Below are 19,969 nucleotides of genomic sequence, written 5' to 3' on the forward strand. Positions count from 1 at the left end.
TTTAAGAACGTAAAATTTTAATTTAATCAATTTATATTATTATCAAACTAATCTTTACATATATGTTATATATATATATATATATATATATATTTTTGCAGGGTTTACAGGATCTCCAGTCTCATGTTACCAAATTCAGAATTTATATGAATTTTTGTTTTACAGATTTTTTAGTTAAGATTAGTAAATATTATATTTTTTTAAAGATTTGTACATATACTTCATTTATCAAATACATTAATATCAACTGTTACATTGTACATAATTACTAATCATATGATTTATATGTATATTATTAAAAAAAATAATATAAAATTAATATTATAATTCAAAAAGCGATTGCACATCGCATGTGCCCGGCCGTGTGTATATATATATATATACACATTGGTTAGATGTGCCAAAGTTAGATGCTCTCTCAATCGAAATCTAAAAAACCCAATCAAAAAATTCTCTCCGATTCTCGAAATTCTCTGTTTCCTCGAATTCAAACCGTAGTTCTTCGTTCGAACATTCGAAGATCTATTGCAATTTAATAGTTGTTGTTGATCATCGATTGCGTGAAAGGGCTTCGAGATTGTTCAACGGAATGATGGATCCTGAATTGATGAGACTCGCCCAGGAGCAGATGAGTCATGTCGCCCACTGAGATGGCCAGGATTCAACAACAGGTCACCATCTTTTGACCTCCTTTCTCTGTATTCGATTCAATTATGGTTGTAGATTCAAGAGTTTGGGAAAACCCATGTGCAATTGAATATAATTTTGATAAATTAAATGTCTGATGTTTCTGGGTTTGTTAATATTTGCTATAATTTGGATATATATAGTTTTTTTTTTTTTTTGGTTTATTTGGTTGTTGTTCATGTTAGATTTGAAATTGGTTCAAATTGAAAGAGTAAAATCATGAGTACTATCTTTCTTTTCCCTTTTTAGCGTTTCATATTGTAAACGAGTTGAGTCGATTCAAGTCGAGCGAGTAGTAGGTTGTCAAAGCTTGGTTTGAAAACTCAACAGGCAAGAAAATATGTTCAAGCTTAATTTGTTTACCATTATAATCGATTTGGTTCAAATAGCTTATTTTTTTCATAGTGCATATAATGGAGTAGATTGATCAAGTTGTCACCATATTATTTTTTTTTCATAGGAAGACTCATTTTATGCAATTCTTGCCTCTTTGGTACTGCATACTTACGATAATACAATGCCCAATTTTGCTTAACCCTTTCGTCATGGCTTACCATTATCATGAATACCCCCACATTGACTTGATTTATCTTGTTTATCCCTAAATTACGGATATAAAGCTGTCAGAACACTTGAAAAATTAAAGATGTAAACAAAAGCTCTACTAGTTGATACGATGGTCACTTTATACCATGATTGTCATTATATGTCTTGCATTATTGCCAACATTGCAAATTTGACTAATTGATTAGGTTTAAACTGCTAAAAGAGTTACTTATTAGAAAATTACTCCTGCTTGCAAATACATACATGACGAAAACCAGAAAAGAAAAACTCAGTGTCAGCTATGGTTAGGTAGCTTATTTATTGATATTTAACCAATGCATATGGTAATCCAGCCTGAAAAAGGCATTTGAAAATTCGCTTTAAAGCCTCAAAATCCATCTCAATTAACTAGACAAGGTTTGTTGAGGGAATACCAGTCAGTGGTTGCAAACATTAGATGCAAATATTGAGAACTTTGAAGTTATTCATGTAGGTTTTCCTTGTTCTTGCCACTGCACCTGCACCAAATTCCTTCAAGAATATTATAGAGAGTTAATAGCATTAGTATAACACACATTTTCAGGCTCACAGCACTCAACCCACTATATCTGAACTCACATACCTCACTCTTGGTAAGCATCCTCCTGTACCTGCAGCTGTAACAGATATAGATATAAAGATTAGTACACCTCCCTGTAGAGCCTCTCATCACACAACCCTCAATTGCTAACTCACCAACACTCAACCCTCTAAAAGCTACACTCCACTCAATTTAAGAATGGTGGCTGGGAGCCTCCATTCTTGCTGAAACCAATCATCAGTGGGTGAATTCTTGATGTTCTTTAAGGCCAGACACCTGTATCTAACCATGCATATGATACTCTAAAGGACAACCTCTTCAGGCTTCCTTTCTTTATTGAACACCCTGTTATTTCTTTCCAACCAGATTTGATAAACAGTGCAGCAGAAGCCAAGTTTCTTAATAATGGTAGATAGAGATTTACCCTTGCAATCTCTAGCCACCATACCCACCCAATCATTCCAGCTATTACAAGTCCAGTTCACATTGCATTTCTCACATTGCATTTCCCAAGGATAGCAGCCCAAATTTTAGAGGAAAAAGGGCATTGAAAAAACAAGTGGTTATGATCTTCCCCAATCTGCCCACACAGAGGGCATGTGGGGGCAATGTTAATGCCAAATATAGTAAGCCTATCACTCGTATTGAGTTTACCAAGGATAGCCATCCACACAATAAAGCTAACTTCAAGTATGGAATGAGGGCCCTAGAGTAATCCAGCCCATTGATTCTTAGGCCACTTGGAAAGCCATTGCTGCCAGGCAGACCCAATACTAAACTTACCATCCTTATTAGAAGCCGAAATAACTTTGTCAACCCTCAACGGGGAAGGTGTCAAATCAGGGGGAGTGGTAGAGATGATCTCTTGTACCTCCCAAGAGGAATCATTGGGCCACTGCCACCCACTATCAGTCACAATAGACCTAACTTTAGAATTCTATCAAGAGTAGTATCATAAATGAGCCTATCCCCATACTTAGACCATAGCGAATCTAATGGTTGCCAATTGTCATACCAGAGAAAGGTATTCTCACTAGAGCCTATCAAACATTTGATCAGAGGGTATATGAGGCTCCTACGAGAACAGTTTCCTCCAAACCCATGAGGGATTACTAGGGACCCTGACTCTCCAAAAACTATAGCCTTTTAAAAGGTAGGATTTAACCATTGGCACCACATGGATTGCTCACCCCCCGAAACAAGGAACCAAATGTGTTTAGACACAGCAGCTAGGAAAAAATGTGGTACTACATGTTGCATTGTTTTGCCATGTTTCAAAGAATGAATAATACAGATTTCGCAAAGACTTGAACCCTAGATCAATGTTCTTCCATAATTATTGATAAGTCATATTTACAAGCTACAACACTTCTAACAATTTAATATTTATGAAAGTATAAACAATTTTGAGATTAGCATCTAAATCTTCTTAGCAAGAATGATAAAAAAGCTAGCATGTAATGAAAAATTAAATTTGAAATATAGATGAATCAATTTTGTAACATTAGTACCATCTGCAAGGAAAAACTAATCTTAAGAAAGGTCTGCCCTCTTTACACCATCCGTAGAAGTTGACAGAGCAGCTGGATTGATTGCAACTCCTGTGACCAATCAAAAGAAATAGCCAGCTACAGGGACTATAATGCATTCCCCATCCATAATGATCAACATCATGGAGTTTCTTAAGAAACAAGGTTTTAGAGGACAATTTAGAGGAGGAGGTATCCCATGAACTCGTACATCGCCTTTTTGGTAAGTCTAGCTTGTTTATCTTTTTATTTTTCTCATGTTGGTTAGTATATACTAGTTAAAGTACAGTAGTTTGACTACTTATTAACTAAGATGTAACAAGTTTGAAGATGTATTTAATGAAAATAGATTCATTATCAAAATTCTTACTTAGCATGACCCTAGTTAAAATACACACTAACCAAAGTAGAGACAAGACTATGTGTTTACTTTTTTGTGTATTTTTGCTAGGCAGTGTTGGAGTTGCTCTAAGTTAGTGATGTGATTAATAATGAGTGTGTCTTTGATTGAGTTTTTCACAGTAGAAGAAATGAAGGAACATTTATTGAGTCTCAGGCAGTGGGTTGGTCAAGTTTGTATATCACTTTATGATTGTTGCTGTTTTGTATATATCATTAGGATGATTTAGCATAATAAGGACTTTTAATAGGTGGTGGCACACATGATGTATATGCATATTGATTGAATTTAAAATCTAAGAAGTGTAACAGTTTTTCAATTGTGGAAATAGTATGGTTAATGTAAAATTTTAGTTTCCATGCTTGGCTCCAAAGTTTGTGAAACCGAATCTGGGTGCAAATGTGATGCGAAAGATAAAAGGAATACTTACATTTTAATTGCAGAAATCCAGTGCATGACTCATTTGTACTTTCTTCATTTGTCCTGCTTTCTATATGGTTGAATGTTTTCTTCAGTACATTAAGAATTGGAAAAATCATATCAAATTATATCTCTCAAATCCGTCTATAGCTATAGCAATGTGCAATTTGGAAGGCCAGATGAAACTTGAAAGCAGCGAAAATGGAAAATACTTCGCTCAACAAAGCCACCATAATTAATGTCTTCTTTTTCTAGCAAAAAATGGAACAGTAAAGAGGAGAACATAGCCTTCTCAGGAATGCAACTGTCATGAGAACGTGGCCTTTGGAAAGTGGTTTGTTAAGTTCACTGCTTTATAAGGTTTTGTGTATTACATGTTTACCCCTATGGGTAAAATGCCAAAGTCATTAAATAGTATGGTTTTTTGGTCAACAAAACTACCATGACACAACTTCCAGAAAATGTGGACACCAAGTTGAGGCTTCCCATTATATATTAGTATAGATTGATCCATTTGAAGGTTTTCCCTATACTCAACCTAGTGAAGCCACATTTCAACCACTTTGTCTTGGCTAAAGAAGTCTTTTCTTGAGATCATGTGCTTTCTCACAACTTACATTCATATCTATTGGTCTATCTCTTGTTCTTAAGGCTTCAACTTCTCCCTCTTAGTGGTGCTGTCCTTGTTATTTGACACAAACATTCAATTCGTGTTAGCCAACCAATCATATATTGTCTTCATTGTGCTCAATTGGACTATATAAGAAGCAAAAGAGGAATATTTAGCAAACTTTATTTTTAGCTGGTGCTAGCTTGAGTTGCGTACCAAAGCACTCGTATTTTCATATTCTTTTCATATTTTTTTGTTTTTCTCCTTTTCTTTTTAGCTCATCAAAATTATGACTATCCTTGTTACATGATTCTATGAATTTTTAATAATACAGCCTTATGTTGTAATTCTTTCAGTTCGACTGAAAGTATGCAAATATCCAGATATACGAAACTAGTTCAAAGAAGAGTTTTTTGGATTTTAAATTATATGATTTTGAATCATTATTTCAAATATCTCTAGAATTCTAAACCCTTTAATCCAAACACACTCTTAGCTTATTAGAGTGGTTTGTGACTGCATACGCCCCAGGAAAAAGTTTTTTTTGGGCCTCATAGATGTGCTCTTAAAGCTGTCATGGCTTCTGCTGCTTCCACTCAAAACTTAATGTATGCTACTTGTGAATTGTCTCTTGCTGACAAAAAAAAAATATTTGTGCAAATCTGTAAGCCATTTTACTTGTTCTTGCAGATTGGATTACTCTGCGCATACATTATCAAAAAGTTGTACTTTGGTAGGTATGTAAATGCTGGTCTTTTGATTTGCCTCATTTTGTTTCTCTGGAAAATCATGTTTTCATTTTTGCTTTATTTATTAATTTAATTGAGTCTCCAGAGGCAAGTGCTTCTGCATTATTATTATGCGAGTGTCCAAATGAATGAATATAGCCCATTGTCGTGAATCAAATGTACCTCAATGCTACGTTATATTTTACCATTAGTGATAGTGATATATGGTATTCTTGCAATCTTTTGGCATCTTATGTTATCCGTGTTGCTTTGTTATCAAGGATCACCTCAACTCTTTGAAGTTTTGATTTGTTAGATGCATTTCTACTAAATTGGTTTATAAAATAAAATTATTTATATATGAGTTTAGATGTAATTGATAATATATTAATGTTTTCTTTGTTTATTTTCTTTGCAGATTGGTTTTTGATAACGTTTGGAAGTATACTTGCAAATGAAGATCAACTGTTGAATTTTGTTTCCTGAACTGATACTTAGTTGTAGTTGCAAATCAAGATTGAGTGTTGATTTTTTTTGTGGATTCCACGTTAGTTCATTTTAGGATTTGCTTTGATGGTTTTTTTGTTATACTTAATGGTTTATATTATTAAAGTTGTTTGATGGATATATTTGATTTATAATATAAATTGTTTACTGAATTTTTTTGTGGAGTGATGTATAATAGCTAGTGGATTTCTTAATACAATTAAAAAGCTATTGGGATATGAGCAGGGATATTTGTGAAATAATAATTGAAATTGAAATTGAAATTGAAATATAAAATATGGTACATATTTAGTGACGAATTTATTTCGTCATTTGTACTTGTTATTATGACAAAATGATTATTCGTCGTTAATAAACATTTTTTTGTGACAATTTATTACAGCACATATATGAAAATTTTCATTGATTTTGTTGTTTGGTGACAAAATATATTTCGTCATGTAGATAAATATATTTGTGACAAAATAAATTTCATCACGTATATAAATATATTTGCGACGAAATATATTTCGTCACCCATGTATGACTTTTGGAGACGAAAAATTTCGTCACCTTTGCATCTTACTGTGACGAAATTATTTCCTCATAAATGATCAACATTTGTGACAAATTTATTCGTCATCTAAAATTATAAATATGGTACTGAATAATTATTTGGTGACAAAAATGAGAATTTTTGGCGACAAAATCTTGTTTTATTGGTGACAAAAAATTTCGTCACTGAACTAATTTCATTGGTGACGAAATTATTTTTCGTCACGGTGGTTTTTAGTGACAAACATTCAATGACGAAACTGGTGACGAAAATATTTCGTCACAAATATCTATAGTGACGAAATTAGCTCTTTCGAGACAAAAAAATTCCGTCATTCAAAACCCAACTTGTTGTAGTGTTTGAAACTTTTGTGCATAACGCAATCTTGAGAATTTAACAATTCAATAATGTCAATGTAGTTCGAAGGGGTGGTAAATACGACTCAAGTAGTTCCTATGTTGGTATCTGCAAGTAGGCATAACAAGCACTACCAATCCCCACTTCACCAGTTGCTAATCGGAAGGCACGTGGTACCTCCTCCGCGCATGTTTTCAGTCTCTCATCATAGACACTCAGGCCAACTTAACCAATACCAACTACACCCCCTATCCAAACTTACCAATGTATTTACCTCCAAAACAAATCAATACGATTTTGTTTCACAAAACAATTTCCTTTTTCAAAACAATACATTTTTCCAATGTAATATTCAAAATCAATTGTTTTATGACAAAATAGAATGACTATGCAAATGCCCAATGCAATAATAAGGTTCCATTTAAACATCTCAACAATGCCAATTCGAAAGGTGATAATAATTAAATCATGAGCCAATGCCATACATTTCTAGATCAATATCTTGAAATTTCTCAATTTCTCAATTCATCCACACAATCCTTCATTGTGATCATATTCCACATCTCTTATCAATATAACATCATACTATATTTTCTAAGAGACAGTATAACAATAACAACATTCATGAATTCTCTACATGTTAAATATCATTTTTAGCATTTGTTCTTCCACAATAACAACAACAAGCTCAAGCTTTTCAAATTCTATAATTCCTCATTTTCTCATGAAATCTCTTTATTTGATACAATTATAGAATTTCCTCCATCATTTACTCACATCGTAAATTATCAAGCATCAATTTGCCAATCTCGCAACTTTTTTCCAAAATTTCCAAATTCTAGGGTTTTCATCAAAACAAGATTTTTGTTCTATTTTTTAAAAGATTTTTTCAAAACAACACCCACACCTTACAACATACTCATATTCTCAAGAGTTTTGGAAAAAAAACAGATTAAATCAACTCCAAACATCATCTAAGGTTCAACCACCCAAAATTATAACTCAAAACATGATAAAATACTCCAAACATGTATAAACTTGAAAAATGTATATATAACTCAAAGATTATCCCTACCTCAAGCTTTAGAGATAAAAAGAATGAAACCCTAGAAATCAAAGTCGACAAAAACACAATCCAATCGTTATAAACGTAACCCTCGTCTCCCTCTTTTGATTTGGTGTAAGAACCTTCCTCAAACTCTTGAAGATTTGAGCTAAATCTTAGTGAGAAGTTAGATTTTTGGTGTGTTTTTTTAGGAGAGAAGGGAAAGAATAGATATATATATATATATAAAGAGAGAGAGAGACAGAGAGAGAGAGAGAGAGAAGAAAATCAGACTCAAAAGTGCTCTTGGCATCAGTTTTGAGGAAAAGAGCATGAAAATCGAGACAAACGCGCTGAAATCTACCAGAGCAGTTTAAATTCTGCACGAGCGGAAATTTTCGCCTCAAGGGCGGATTGCTCCAAAGAGTTGCCCAGAAAATACCACCAAAATCTGCTCAAGTGAAACCCAAAATCAACCCAAGCGGTTTTTTGTCCAGAAAATACTAAAATTTTGAAAAACTCTGTGAGGATCCACTCGGGCGGATTCTAATTCCGCACGAGCAGTTTTGCCCAAAAACTCAAAAAATGATTTTGCAAACCAAGGCAAGTTCCAATGCCCAAAATTCAAAATTTACAACAGGGAAAAGTAAAGAGAGGTTAAGTAAGAGTAGAAAAAGATTTCAACGACTTGAAACAATGAACAAAACACCGAAAGAAGTGCATACTACTCAACTATACAATACTATTAAAGCCCCAAAACCTGAGACATCACAATGAATTACTCAATGAGCCCTACAATTGAACGGTTCGGGTCATCAATGTGAGTTCGTGATGGATCTACAAAGACCCAATAGTACCCTCTAGTTTGATATGGACTGAAAATAAGCCTTCCAAAAAATATAGAGGGTAAATTTTATTTTGAGAAGTGCTTTTCATCATGGGTATTCCTATCTAGGATTGCAAACGAGCCAAGTCAAGACGAGTCGAGTCGAGCCGAACTTTAATATGTTTGGACTTGTTTATTAAAATTTTAACGAGCTCAAGTTCGAGTTCGAGCTGAATAAAAATTTAATGAACCGAGCTTGAGCCGAGTTAGCTTAAACTTGACTTGAGATCGAGCCTATTCACGAGCCTTAATAAGTCAAAAAATTTATAAATTCATATTTGCGTATGAGACTAAAGTCACAATTAAAACTTTGATTATACTATTATATATAAAATATATATATATATAAAATATATATATATATATATATACATACTAAAAACTGTCAATATTTTATTAAAATAATAATATCTACTATCACTATTATATAAATGTACTATTTATAGTTAACTATTAATTACATTTATATTTTTTCAATATATAGCTAGCATATTTATCTTATTTTTTATACATATTTTTACATTATTTAATATATAAATAATAAATATTAAACAAGCCAGCTAACGAGTTGAGTTTTAGAATGTGTGGGCTTACTTATAAAAAATTTAACGAGCTCGAATGTAAAAAATAAATAAATAAAATAAATAAATAAAATAACGAATCGAGTTCGAATGAGTTTTTACCGAGCCAAATTCGAGTCTGTTCACGTTCATTTGCAGCTCCATTCTACCCCATTATAGAAAAATCATTTAGTTGTAATTAGTAGTAAATAGACATCTATCTCTATATATATATTAAGGAAAATGAAGTTTCTAATCATGAGAGTTCTAGAAGTTTCAAAATCCCAACCCAATCATGTTGATTTTTGGTTATTTTTTGTAAAGAAAAAAACATCAATTGGCTACTAAAAATTGAATTTTTAAATTATAGTTAACAAAGAATCTATTGAATTCACCTATAATTTAGGGATTTAAATTTCAAAATACACTTGATTTAACGAATTTTTTTCCATAATAAAGATATAATATATATTTTACCTAGCTAATTAATCTTTCTTTCAGCAAAAATTTACTATTAAAAAAAAAAAGAGTTTACACAACATCTTTTACTACTTTCATGTATAGTCTTCTCCATTACTTCATCTCTCCCAAAATAAATATTTTTACACATTTTTATCTCTTTTAAAATGGTGATTGTTAAGATTTCATTTGGTATTTAAATATTTTTTATTTTTGTTTTTTCTCCACGTCCGTCTGGACTCCGTTAACAATGAAACAATAATAAACCAGACTCATATGTGAAAATGACCATGGATGTCTCTTTCAAATTAAAAGGTAACTATAAATAATTGTTGGCCTCGGTGTTAAGATTAGGTGTGAGATTTTTTTGCATGTTTGTTATTTATAAAACACTACAAAAAAATTGACTTTTTGCGACGGTAAAATACCGTCGCTAATACTCTTAATGCCGTCGCTAATACTTTTTGCGACGGCAAAATGACTTTTTGCGACGGCAAGAGGGGGGTGGCAACTGCAGGGGTTGCAAAAGAGTTTTTGCGACGGTAAGTGCCGTCGCTAATGTTTTGCGACGGCATTTTTTACCTTTTTGGGACGGCACCGTGCAGTCGCTAATAACGTTTAAAATTTCTTGACTTTTTTGCGACGGCCCTATTTTACTGTTGCTAAAAATGTTATTTGAGACGGCAAAAAATACCGTTGCTAATAGTATTTTTTTTAAAAAAAAAACACTTTTTTTGCGACGGTGTGGTGCCGTCGCAAAAAATATAAAAAATATGAAATTTTCTATTTTTGCGACAGTGTAATACCGTCACAAAAAATATTAAAAAATAATAAAATTTTTATTTTAAATAACAAAATTTCTATTTTTTGCGACAGTATAATGTCGTCGCAAAAAGGAAAACCTATAACAAAATTAATAAAAATATTAAAAATTTCTATTTTTTTCCGACGATGGTGCCGTCTCTCACTCTCTAAGAGCTGATTATTTACATTCCATTCACAAAAACATCATAACAGAAAATGAAAATAAAAATTGATCAAACCATCAAATTCAATATTTTACAAAGAATAATTAAACTGTACATGTTCATAAAAGCATATTTAAATTATAAAATTCACCCAAATCCTAAAAAAAATAAAATAATAAAGTAAAATCTAAAATTCACCAATCAGCACATTGGATATTTAAATGCTCTTACAAAAAATAAAAAAATAAAAAATTTCCAACAAGATCTCAATTTTGAGCATATTTCAAAAATTAAGCTGCAAATTCCTTACTTCTAGACTCAGATCTTCCCCTTTACAAAATTTATCCTTTTGACCTACAAATAAATAGATAACCGTTGCAAATTATAATCTTTTGGAGAAACCAACTATTTAAACACCAGTAATGAAGACAATGAAAACTGTGGAAAGAACACTTACGTTGTCATCAGGAACAACTGCATATCTCTCAGAGTAAACTTTAATCGGGTCTACTGGTTTTTCTGTGACATCACTATCTCCTGAACATCACAAAGAACAAACCAAAGTTAACACCAATAATCCTCCACACCATCCACCAACCTTGCTCCAACCTTAAGGATATCAACCACAAAGAATATAGGCAATTTAGTTTTTTGCATAACCTAGCAAACTCAAACCAATTGACAAAAATACAGTAAGTTAATAGTCTTAGATATTTAAGTGATCAATGCATACAGTAACGCGATGCATCATACCAAGTAGGAATGGGCAATAACAAGTAGGAATGCATACAGTAAGGCTCAAATTTTATCCTACACTAAAACATCATCATCTAAAATTGAAACATATATAAACATAAAACCTCAATCTCAGGAGTTCTTGACCTTGAAACTATTGGGGGAAGGAGAGAGCAGATTCAAATAGCTTTGCATACAAATTATACTCACCAGTGATGTGGGAAGATGATGACGCTGAAGTTCATCACGAAACTGAGGCCCAGCCTGAGTATACATCTCCTGAGAAGGGAACAAAAATCAGATAAATTCCCTAACAAAACAAACTTGAATAATTGAGCAGAAAAATTCAGAAACTCTCATTCATTATCCAGATTAAAAATAAAAGATGCAATCTTCTCTACATACTATCTTATTACCTCCTCATTCTTCCAAACAACTTCTCATAGAATATTCTTTATAAGCACCCTATGTATACAACACATACCACTACTAACAAAGTCGTTTTAAATGCATAATATGATGTTCAAACTTTGCATATATCCTTCTACTAAGTTTCAGCTCAAGTTATAGGAAAGCCTTAGGAATGAAAGGTGCTCGATATCCTTCTACCATTGAAGAAGCAGAGGTTGATTTGACTGGGGCTTAATTATCAAATTTATAATTAGAAGACAATGGAAATGGTTCATTAATAATTCAAAGAAGCATTAAAGCAGCATCTCGTCGTCAGAACAAAGAGTGAACAGTTTGAGCTAAATGTCCAATGTTTAGGGTAGCTTCTACCGCAGATTTGATTTGTTGCATAGCCTCTCATGTCTCATCAAATTACTCATTCGTTGCTGTCTGGTCATAGAAACCCCTTCAATCCATCTTGCGCAGAGGAATCACTAGTAAAAAAACTGCCACCCCGTAAAACAAAATTGGAATCTTGGAGGCTCAGATAACTCCCTCAAGAGCACCATTATTAAAACTAATTTCCCTTTTCAAGCAACCCCGAACACACACACACACACACACACACACACACACACACACACAAAATTAAATTCCTGAAAAGAGCAATAAAGTTTTTGCAACTCCGTTACTGTAGAAAATATAACAAAGTTCATATTTATCAAGACCAATGGGAAATACAGTTCAGGTTTAGACGAGTAGTCAGTAGTGTGTACAATAAAAACAATTCCACCATAAGTTTTACAAACCTCAATACATGATATAGCCGCTTCCCTTACACCATGATTTGGATCATTCAACATCTGCAAAATCTGATAATCCAAAAAAACCTAGTAAGTTGACTTGAGAAATATCAAAATTGAATGTTTCTAGTCTAAAACTATAAATATCTCTATTAACTACATAGTGGAACAAGAATGGAATTAAACAAACATGATTACCAGACAAAATCAACATCCGCTGACTTGAGAAAGTTCAAAAAAAAAAGAAAAAAAAAGAAAAAAAAAGAATATTCAAGATATTTAAATCAAATCAAAAGATTTGATTCGAAATCATTGATTCAACAGATTTATACAGCAGTGCACTTCAGTTAAGTTCATTTCCAAATATGAAAGAAATTTAAAAAAAAAAAATTAAAAAAAATACCTATACGCACTTAACCTGAATTTCAGTTCACCGAAATTCAACTATTAAAATAAAAATATTATAATCAACAAACACTGGAATTCACCCCCCAAAAATAAAAAATAAAAATAAATTCAACAATTTCGAACCCTGCATGTATGCAATTTGGCCCAAACGACCATAATTAGATCACATATTTACTAAAACGAAATATATATCCACACGCATTAAAGAGAAGGAGTGTGCGAGCGAACCTCCATGAGAGTGAGCAAGAGGCGCCTAGCAGCGTCACGAACGGGCTGTTTAGCATCGCCTAAACGCTCAACAGTGGCAGGAACCAAGGCATTGAAGTGAAGCTTCAAGTGCTCGCCGGAGAGAACAGCGGCGGAGGCAAGAGCCTGAAGAGCACCTTGAGAAACCCTAAAATTGTTGTCCTTCAAGAGATCCAAGCAACAGTCGACGAGAGAAGTGACCTCCGACGACGACAGGCTCTTTCTGGAGGGTTTCTCTGGTTGGATCTGGCGGCGGAGGGCTCGGATCTGGTTGGATCTGGCGACAGGTTCCATCTCCAGCGCCTCCTCCATTGCCGCAATTTTCGAAGATTTAGGGTTTCTCTGGTTGGATCTGGCGGCGGAGGGCTCGGATCTGCGGTGGATTGAGCGGTTCAAGTCGGTGAATTTGGCGGAGAAACAGTGTGAGAGAGAGTGTGGGTCTGTGTGTGTGAAGAGAGAAAGAGAGAGAGTAAAATGGGGGTGGGAAGCTTTTGCTAGATCAACGGAGGAGAGAATATATATCTATCTGGGTGCACTGAGAGTGCACTGAGACCTCCTAACCCGTGTAATAAGCCCAGTCCACCGCCACAAACATGACTAAAAAAATAAAAAATAAATCTCCAATTTCTTTTAATAATTGGTTTTCCGAACGCACCTCCATTAATTTCAAAGAAAGCTTGCTTGTTTTTATTTTTTTAAAAATTTTACATTTTTATTTTTCGTATTTTTTTTATTTTTATTAAATTTTTTTAATACTTTTTTGTAAGGTGATCCCTGGAGAGAGTCTGGTCTCTCAACATAAGATTTTGGTACTAGATTTATGTTTTAGAGGGCAATACCAAACTAGGAAGGACAGTGGGCGTCATAGGACGAGATGGTGGGACCTAAAAAGGGATAAAATAGAAATATTTATGAATCGAATGGATAAGGAAGATACTTGGGACTTAGAAGGTGATGCTAACACTATGTGGAACTCGATGGCTAATTGTATAAGGAGAATCTCAAGGGAAGTGCTTGGAGAGTCGAAAGAAATGGGACCCAGCTCTAGGGAAACTTGGTGGTGAAGGGAAGAGGTTCAAGTGGTAATTAAGGCAAAAAAAAAAATGCTTTAAAAAGTGACAGAATGATAGAACTGAAGAAAACCTTGAGTTATAGATTGGCTAATAAGGAGGTCAAAAAAGTAGTGAGAGAGACTAAGTTGAAAGCTTATAATGACCTATACACTAGACTATATAGTAAGGAGGGAGAGAAGAGGGTATACAAACTTGCTAAGATACGGGAGTGGAAAACAAGAGATTTTAATCAAGTAAAGTGAGTGAGGATTCTAAGGTATTGGTGAAGGATGATGAGATTAAGGAAATATGAAAGAATTATTTTGAGAAACTATTAAATGAGGAACATTGAGGTACGACAATAGGGGAAGAAATAGTCAATAATACGATAAACCAAGACTATAGGTTCTATCGCAGGATTATAAACTTTGAAGTGGAGATTGCACTTAAGGAGATGGGTGGTGAGAGAGAGAAATGAGTGAGAGACAGATAGAGAAGAGAGAGAAAGACAAAGTGATGAGCGAGAGAGAGATAAAGAGAGAAAGAGATATAGAGATCGATAGAGAGGCAGAGAGAGAAATTGATAGAGAGAGACATATAGAAAAATAAAGATAAACAAGAGATGAGAGAGACATATAGAAAGAGAGTGAAAAGAGATGAACGATAGAGAGAATAGAAAAATAGAGAGACAGAGAGAGAAAAGAGATGAGAGAGATAGAGAGAAGAGAGATGAGCGAGGGAGACACAGAGAGAAGACAAATGAGAGAGATAGAGAGAAGAAAGATGAACGAAAGATACACAGACAAACAGACAAACAGATAGATAGACAAACAGACAGAGAAATAAGAGTGATGAGTGAAAGAGAGAAAGAGAAGAGTGGTGGTAGTTGAATGGCATTTGTAGTAGTGGTAAATGTGGTAGAGAAGATGGGTAGTGAGAGAGAAACATGAGTGAGAGACGAATAGAGAAAAGAGATAGAGAGACAGAGTGATGAGCGAGAAAGAGACAAAGTGGTCGCTAAAAGTGCATTTTCTTGTAGTGGATCGATAAATCGATAGGGAGCTCAATAAATAAAGAAGACAGATAATTCAAAACTCTGTTCAAAACTTAATTCAAATCAATTTTTTTAATATTTTAAATATTTAAATATTTTAAAAATATTTTAATTTTGTGAGAGACAGATAAAGAAGAGAGATAGAGAGAGAGACACAGAGATAGAGTGATGAGCGAGAGAGAGATAGACAAAGTGGTTGCCAAAAGTGTATTTTCTTATAGTGGATCGATAAATCGAGAAGAAGCTCGATAAATAGAGAAGATAGGAGTAAGAGAGTGAGCAAGTCGAACATAGTGAGGGAGAAATGGACAAGTAGACACAGAGAGAGAAAAGAGTGATGAGTGAGAGAGAGACAGGGAGAGAGAGATAGACAGAAAAAGAGATAGAGAGAGAAAGAAAGAGAGAGATGGAAAGATAGAAAAAGAGAGAGAAACAAGAGATGAGCGAGAGATAGACAAAAAAAGAGAGAAATAGAGCGAAAAGAGATGAGCGAGAGAGAAACACAGAAAAAGAGAGAGACAGAAGGAGAAGAGAAATGAGCGAGAGAGATAGAGAGAGATAGAGAGATAAGAGAGAGAGAGAAAGAGAGAGAGAAAAAAAGAAATGAAAGAGATAGAGATAAGAGAGATGAGCGAGAGAGACAGAGAGAGAAAACAGATGAGAGAGATAGGCGAGAGACACAGAGAGAAAATGAGAGAGAGAGAAACAGGCAGACATAGAAAGAGAGAGAGATAGAGATAGAGAGAAATGAATGAAAAGAGATAAAGAGAAGAGAGAGAGATAGAGACAGAGAGACAGGAAAATGAAAAAATGAATGACAAGAGAAATGTTATATCAAAAGAGTAAGACGACATTGTTTTTTTTAATTTTTTTTGCGACAGAAAAATACCATTGAATTTATTCAAATCATTTTGTGACTGTATATATATGAAGCTATCTCAAAACCACAATCACCAAAATCTTTTAAAAATTCACTAAATACCAAAAATACAAAAAAAATACCATAATTCAATACATTTTTTTTTTGTATTTTTATGTATTTATTAATTTTTAAAAATATTTTTTCATAAATTTTTTATTTTTTAGATACATCTAAGTAAGGTACATCTAAAAAAATATTTAAAATTTTAAAAATATTCAATAAAAAAAAAACACGAAAGCCACTTTTTGTGACGACAGAAAATGCCGTCTCAAAAAAGCAGAGTATTTGCGACGGCATCATTTGCCGTCTCAAAAAGCAGAGTATTTGCGACGGCACTATTTGCCGTCTCAAAAAATGAGAGTATTTGCGACGGCAGAAAATACCATCACAAAAAGTGACTTTTTGAGACGGCAAGTGTGCCGTCACAAATAGTTCCGTCTCATATACCCAGTTTTCTTGTAGTGAAACATGTAATGAATCAATGAATCATATACAATCTTTTAAATTGTCAATATTATTAAAAAAAATTAGAGTTTGTGATTGATTTTAAATATAATAAAAAAAAGGAATTGTATCTTTTTTTTGATTATATATATGTAATTCTTAAAAGCCAATAATTATATTTTTCATAATTTTTAGTTTAAATTCAATTCAGTTAATATTTAATTTATAAATTAGTCTGTTTTCATAATTTTATATATTAAAAAATATTTATATATAGAAAGCCAAATAAATAAATTTAATTATCTCTAAGCCACATCTAATTTGATATTTGAAAATCCTTAAAAGGAAATTCTACATTTAATTTTAGTATTAATTTAAAATTATAAAAATATTTACATCAAAATATTATTCATTTTTTTAATATTTGAAACTAAAAAATAAATATAATTTAAAACTATTGACTTATCTAATCATATCTAATTTTCAAATTCGAATTCAATAAAAAAAATGTACATAAAATGTCAAAAAATAGTTTTAGCTATATCTTTTTGGTTAGGTAGTAATTTTTTTTAGCTATGTCTAAACTATATTTAATTTTAAATTTAAAAAGATAGTCCAAAGAAAATTTGAGTCATACATAATTTTAAAATATTTAACTTTGTTTTTAATTTATCAAATGGTCAAAAATTTCAAGTACACATGTCATAATGCTATTGAGAAAAATATTATAATGAAAAGTTTAAAATTTAAGTATGAACTTCAAGTTAATAAATTTGACATACAACTTCACTTGACTACCAAAAAATATTATTTAAAAAATGAAAAATAGTGGTCTACATCTATTGTGAGTGTGGTTCACATCTTACTAATTTTAAACTTATATAATACACTCACTTTCACGATAAACTTTTATGGTCCGTTGTATTTTTTAGGCTAAAACATAGTCCATGAGTTAGCCTCATTTAACCTTTGATATTTAAAAAATATATATAAATATACTTTAATATTGATGTAATAGATACTTTATTATTATTTTTTATATTTAAATTGATTATTATAAAATATTCTACTAATCGGCCAATCAATTTTTATCACGTCTAGGGTTAGAGTTAGAACATGACCCACTATATAGCTAGATTAACTTTGGATAATTTTTCATAAATAAAATACCCTAATATTCATGTAAAAAAAAATTGACTTGAACTAGATTTCCGAGCTCATTTTTAGTATTTAATCTAATATTGAAACCTCCAAATTAGCTCATACAGGTCAAAAACTGATAAACTATGATATAATTTATACATAATGTTTGAATTTATTATTATCAGATATTTTTACCAATTAACTTATTAATTTTTTAAATTAAGTGTAAGCTTAGGACTAGAATATGACTTAAAATTTAAGGTGGTTTTATCTTAGATAATTTTTTTATACATAAATATACATAACTATTCATTTCATAGTGTTAATGTAAATATATAATTTTTTACCTAAGTTCAAATTTTTAATAAATACGCATAAAATATGTTCATATGTTCGCATTTTTATTATAAAATGTTGGACAATCTTCACTGTATTTAAAAAGATTTAATTCTGTTGTGTACAAAACAACAATAAGAATAAAAGAAATAGAGAAAAGGAGAGAATATGTTTGATTACAAAAATCAAACTCGAAATAAAAAATAAAAATAAAAAAACAAAACAGATTTTATTTTGTTACAAAAACAAAATTAAAATCTGAATAAATAAACAAATAAAAACAACACTGAAAGTAATTAAATAACTTACTTGATTTAATTTCTTCGAATTATTTTTCTGATCAAGTCCAGTGTTTAACACTGTCTCCTTAAGACAGATTCGTCCTCTCCACGGTGCTTTCAGAATTCGGACGTCTATCTCCCAGGATGAAATGATCTTCCACAAACAATAGCAGCACTACTAATTGTTTGCCTTACGAACACACTTAGTGTTTACACTCTTTCTTTTGAAAATAAAATGCAGCAAGATGAAGAATAGAAAACAGAAGTGAAATACGAAATTTCTGAATGTAAAACATCAAATGAGGGTGGTCCTATTTATAGATGTGAAGGTGGCTCTTCATTTTGAATTAAACAGGTATGTAACTCTTGGTTTTGAATTGAACAGGTATCATACCTGTTGGGTTTTGAATTCAAACAGATTTGAATTAATTCAAACAGATAGTAAAACGGGAAGGGCCCTGTTTGGGTGTGCATTAATTCCAAAACAGTTTATTTCTGTTTGAAACCGGGAAGGGCCCTGTTTGGATGAACAAAAAATCCAAACTAATTTAATTTGAATTCTGGATTTTATTTTAATAAAAAATAAAATTAAATTCAAATGTTTTTGGCCCAAAAAGATTAGAAGCCCAACCCAACCACACACCACGCACCCGCGCCCAAGCCCCGCCCGGACGGACGGCGGCGGCGGCGGCGCGCGCGTGTGTGGTGATTTTTGGGTCCAATGGGTCTAGCCCATTTTGCCCATAACCTCTCCCTCTAAAACACTTGGGTACCCCTTGGGGCACACCCCAAGTATCTCACCCTAAGCCTTATAAACCCTTTCAAAACCTCCCACCAAATCAATGTGGGACAAGCCAATTTACAACCTTAAGGAATTTCCACCAAAACTCCATTTTCATGGAGCACACTTTGGCTTCAATTTCCCATTCACTCGGTAATGGTTTTGAGCAACCAAATATACCACGTGAATCACAACGCGGCATAGAACGCGTTACCACTTTAACCCGAGTTAATCGACACTCGGGGCCCACCTAAAAATAGACCTAACTAGAGGAAAAATTAACCATTTCCAACATAAAATATATTCACAAATGTTTATTTACCAATTTAATAAATAAATAGATCAAATGATTTAAGAAATTTTTTAATGATTTGATGAAGATCACATTGATATAAATACTGAGTCGACTATTTTTAATGATTTGGTGAATATCACATTGATATAACTACTGAGTCAACTAACTCTTAGGTCACTTATAATATTTAATCCAACTCTAACATTACAAGTCAACTTAATCCATTCTCACGTAAGAGTTATGACATAAAACAATTTATAAT

At 32.6% G+C, this 19,969-nt stretch overlaps 2 long non-coding RNA genes across 2 annotated transcripts; one reads left to right on the plus strand and one right to left on the minus strand.

Moving 5' to 3' along the window:
• The first annotated feature begins 358 nt into the window (after window positions 1-358).
• On the plus strand, window positions 359-6,159 carry LOC145801418 (uncharacterized). The gene is made up of 3 exons (XR_014342857.1): window positions 359-671; window positions 5,463-5,509; window positions 5,919-6,159. It is a non-coding gene; the product is annotated as an uncharacterized LOC145801418 (long non-coding RNA).
• Window positions 6,160-10,932: 4,773 nt separating this feature from the next.
• LOC145801782 (uncharacterized) lies at window positions 10,933-13,632 on the minus strand. Its single transcript, XR_014343434.1, has 3 exons — window positions 13,537-13,632; window positions 11,275-11,354; window positions 10,933-11,171 (listed from the first exon to the last, which is right to left on the minus strand). It is a non-coding gene; the product is annotated as an uncharacterized LOC145801782 (long non-coding RNA).
• Window positions 13,633-19,969: the final 6,337 nt, after the last annotated feature.

This window comes from Camellia sinensis, chromosome 10, assembly GCF_055761805.1.
Source record: "Camellia sinensis isolate YWXY chromosome 10, ASM5576180v1, whole genome shotgun sequence".
In the NCBI taxonomy this organism is placed as follows: Eukaryota; Viridiplantae; Streptophyta; class Magnoliopsida; order Ericales; family Theaceae; genus Camellia; species Camellia sinensis.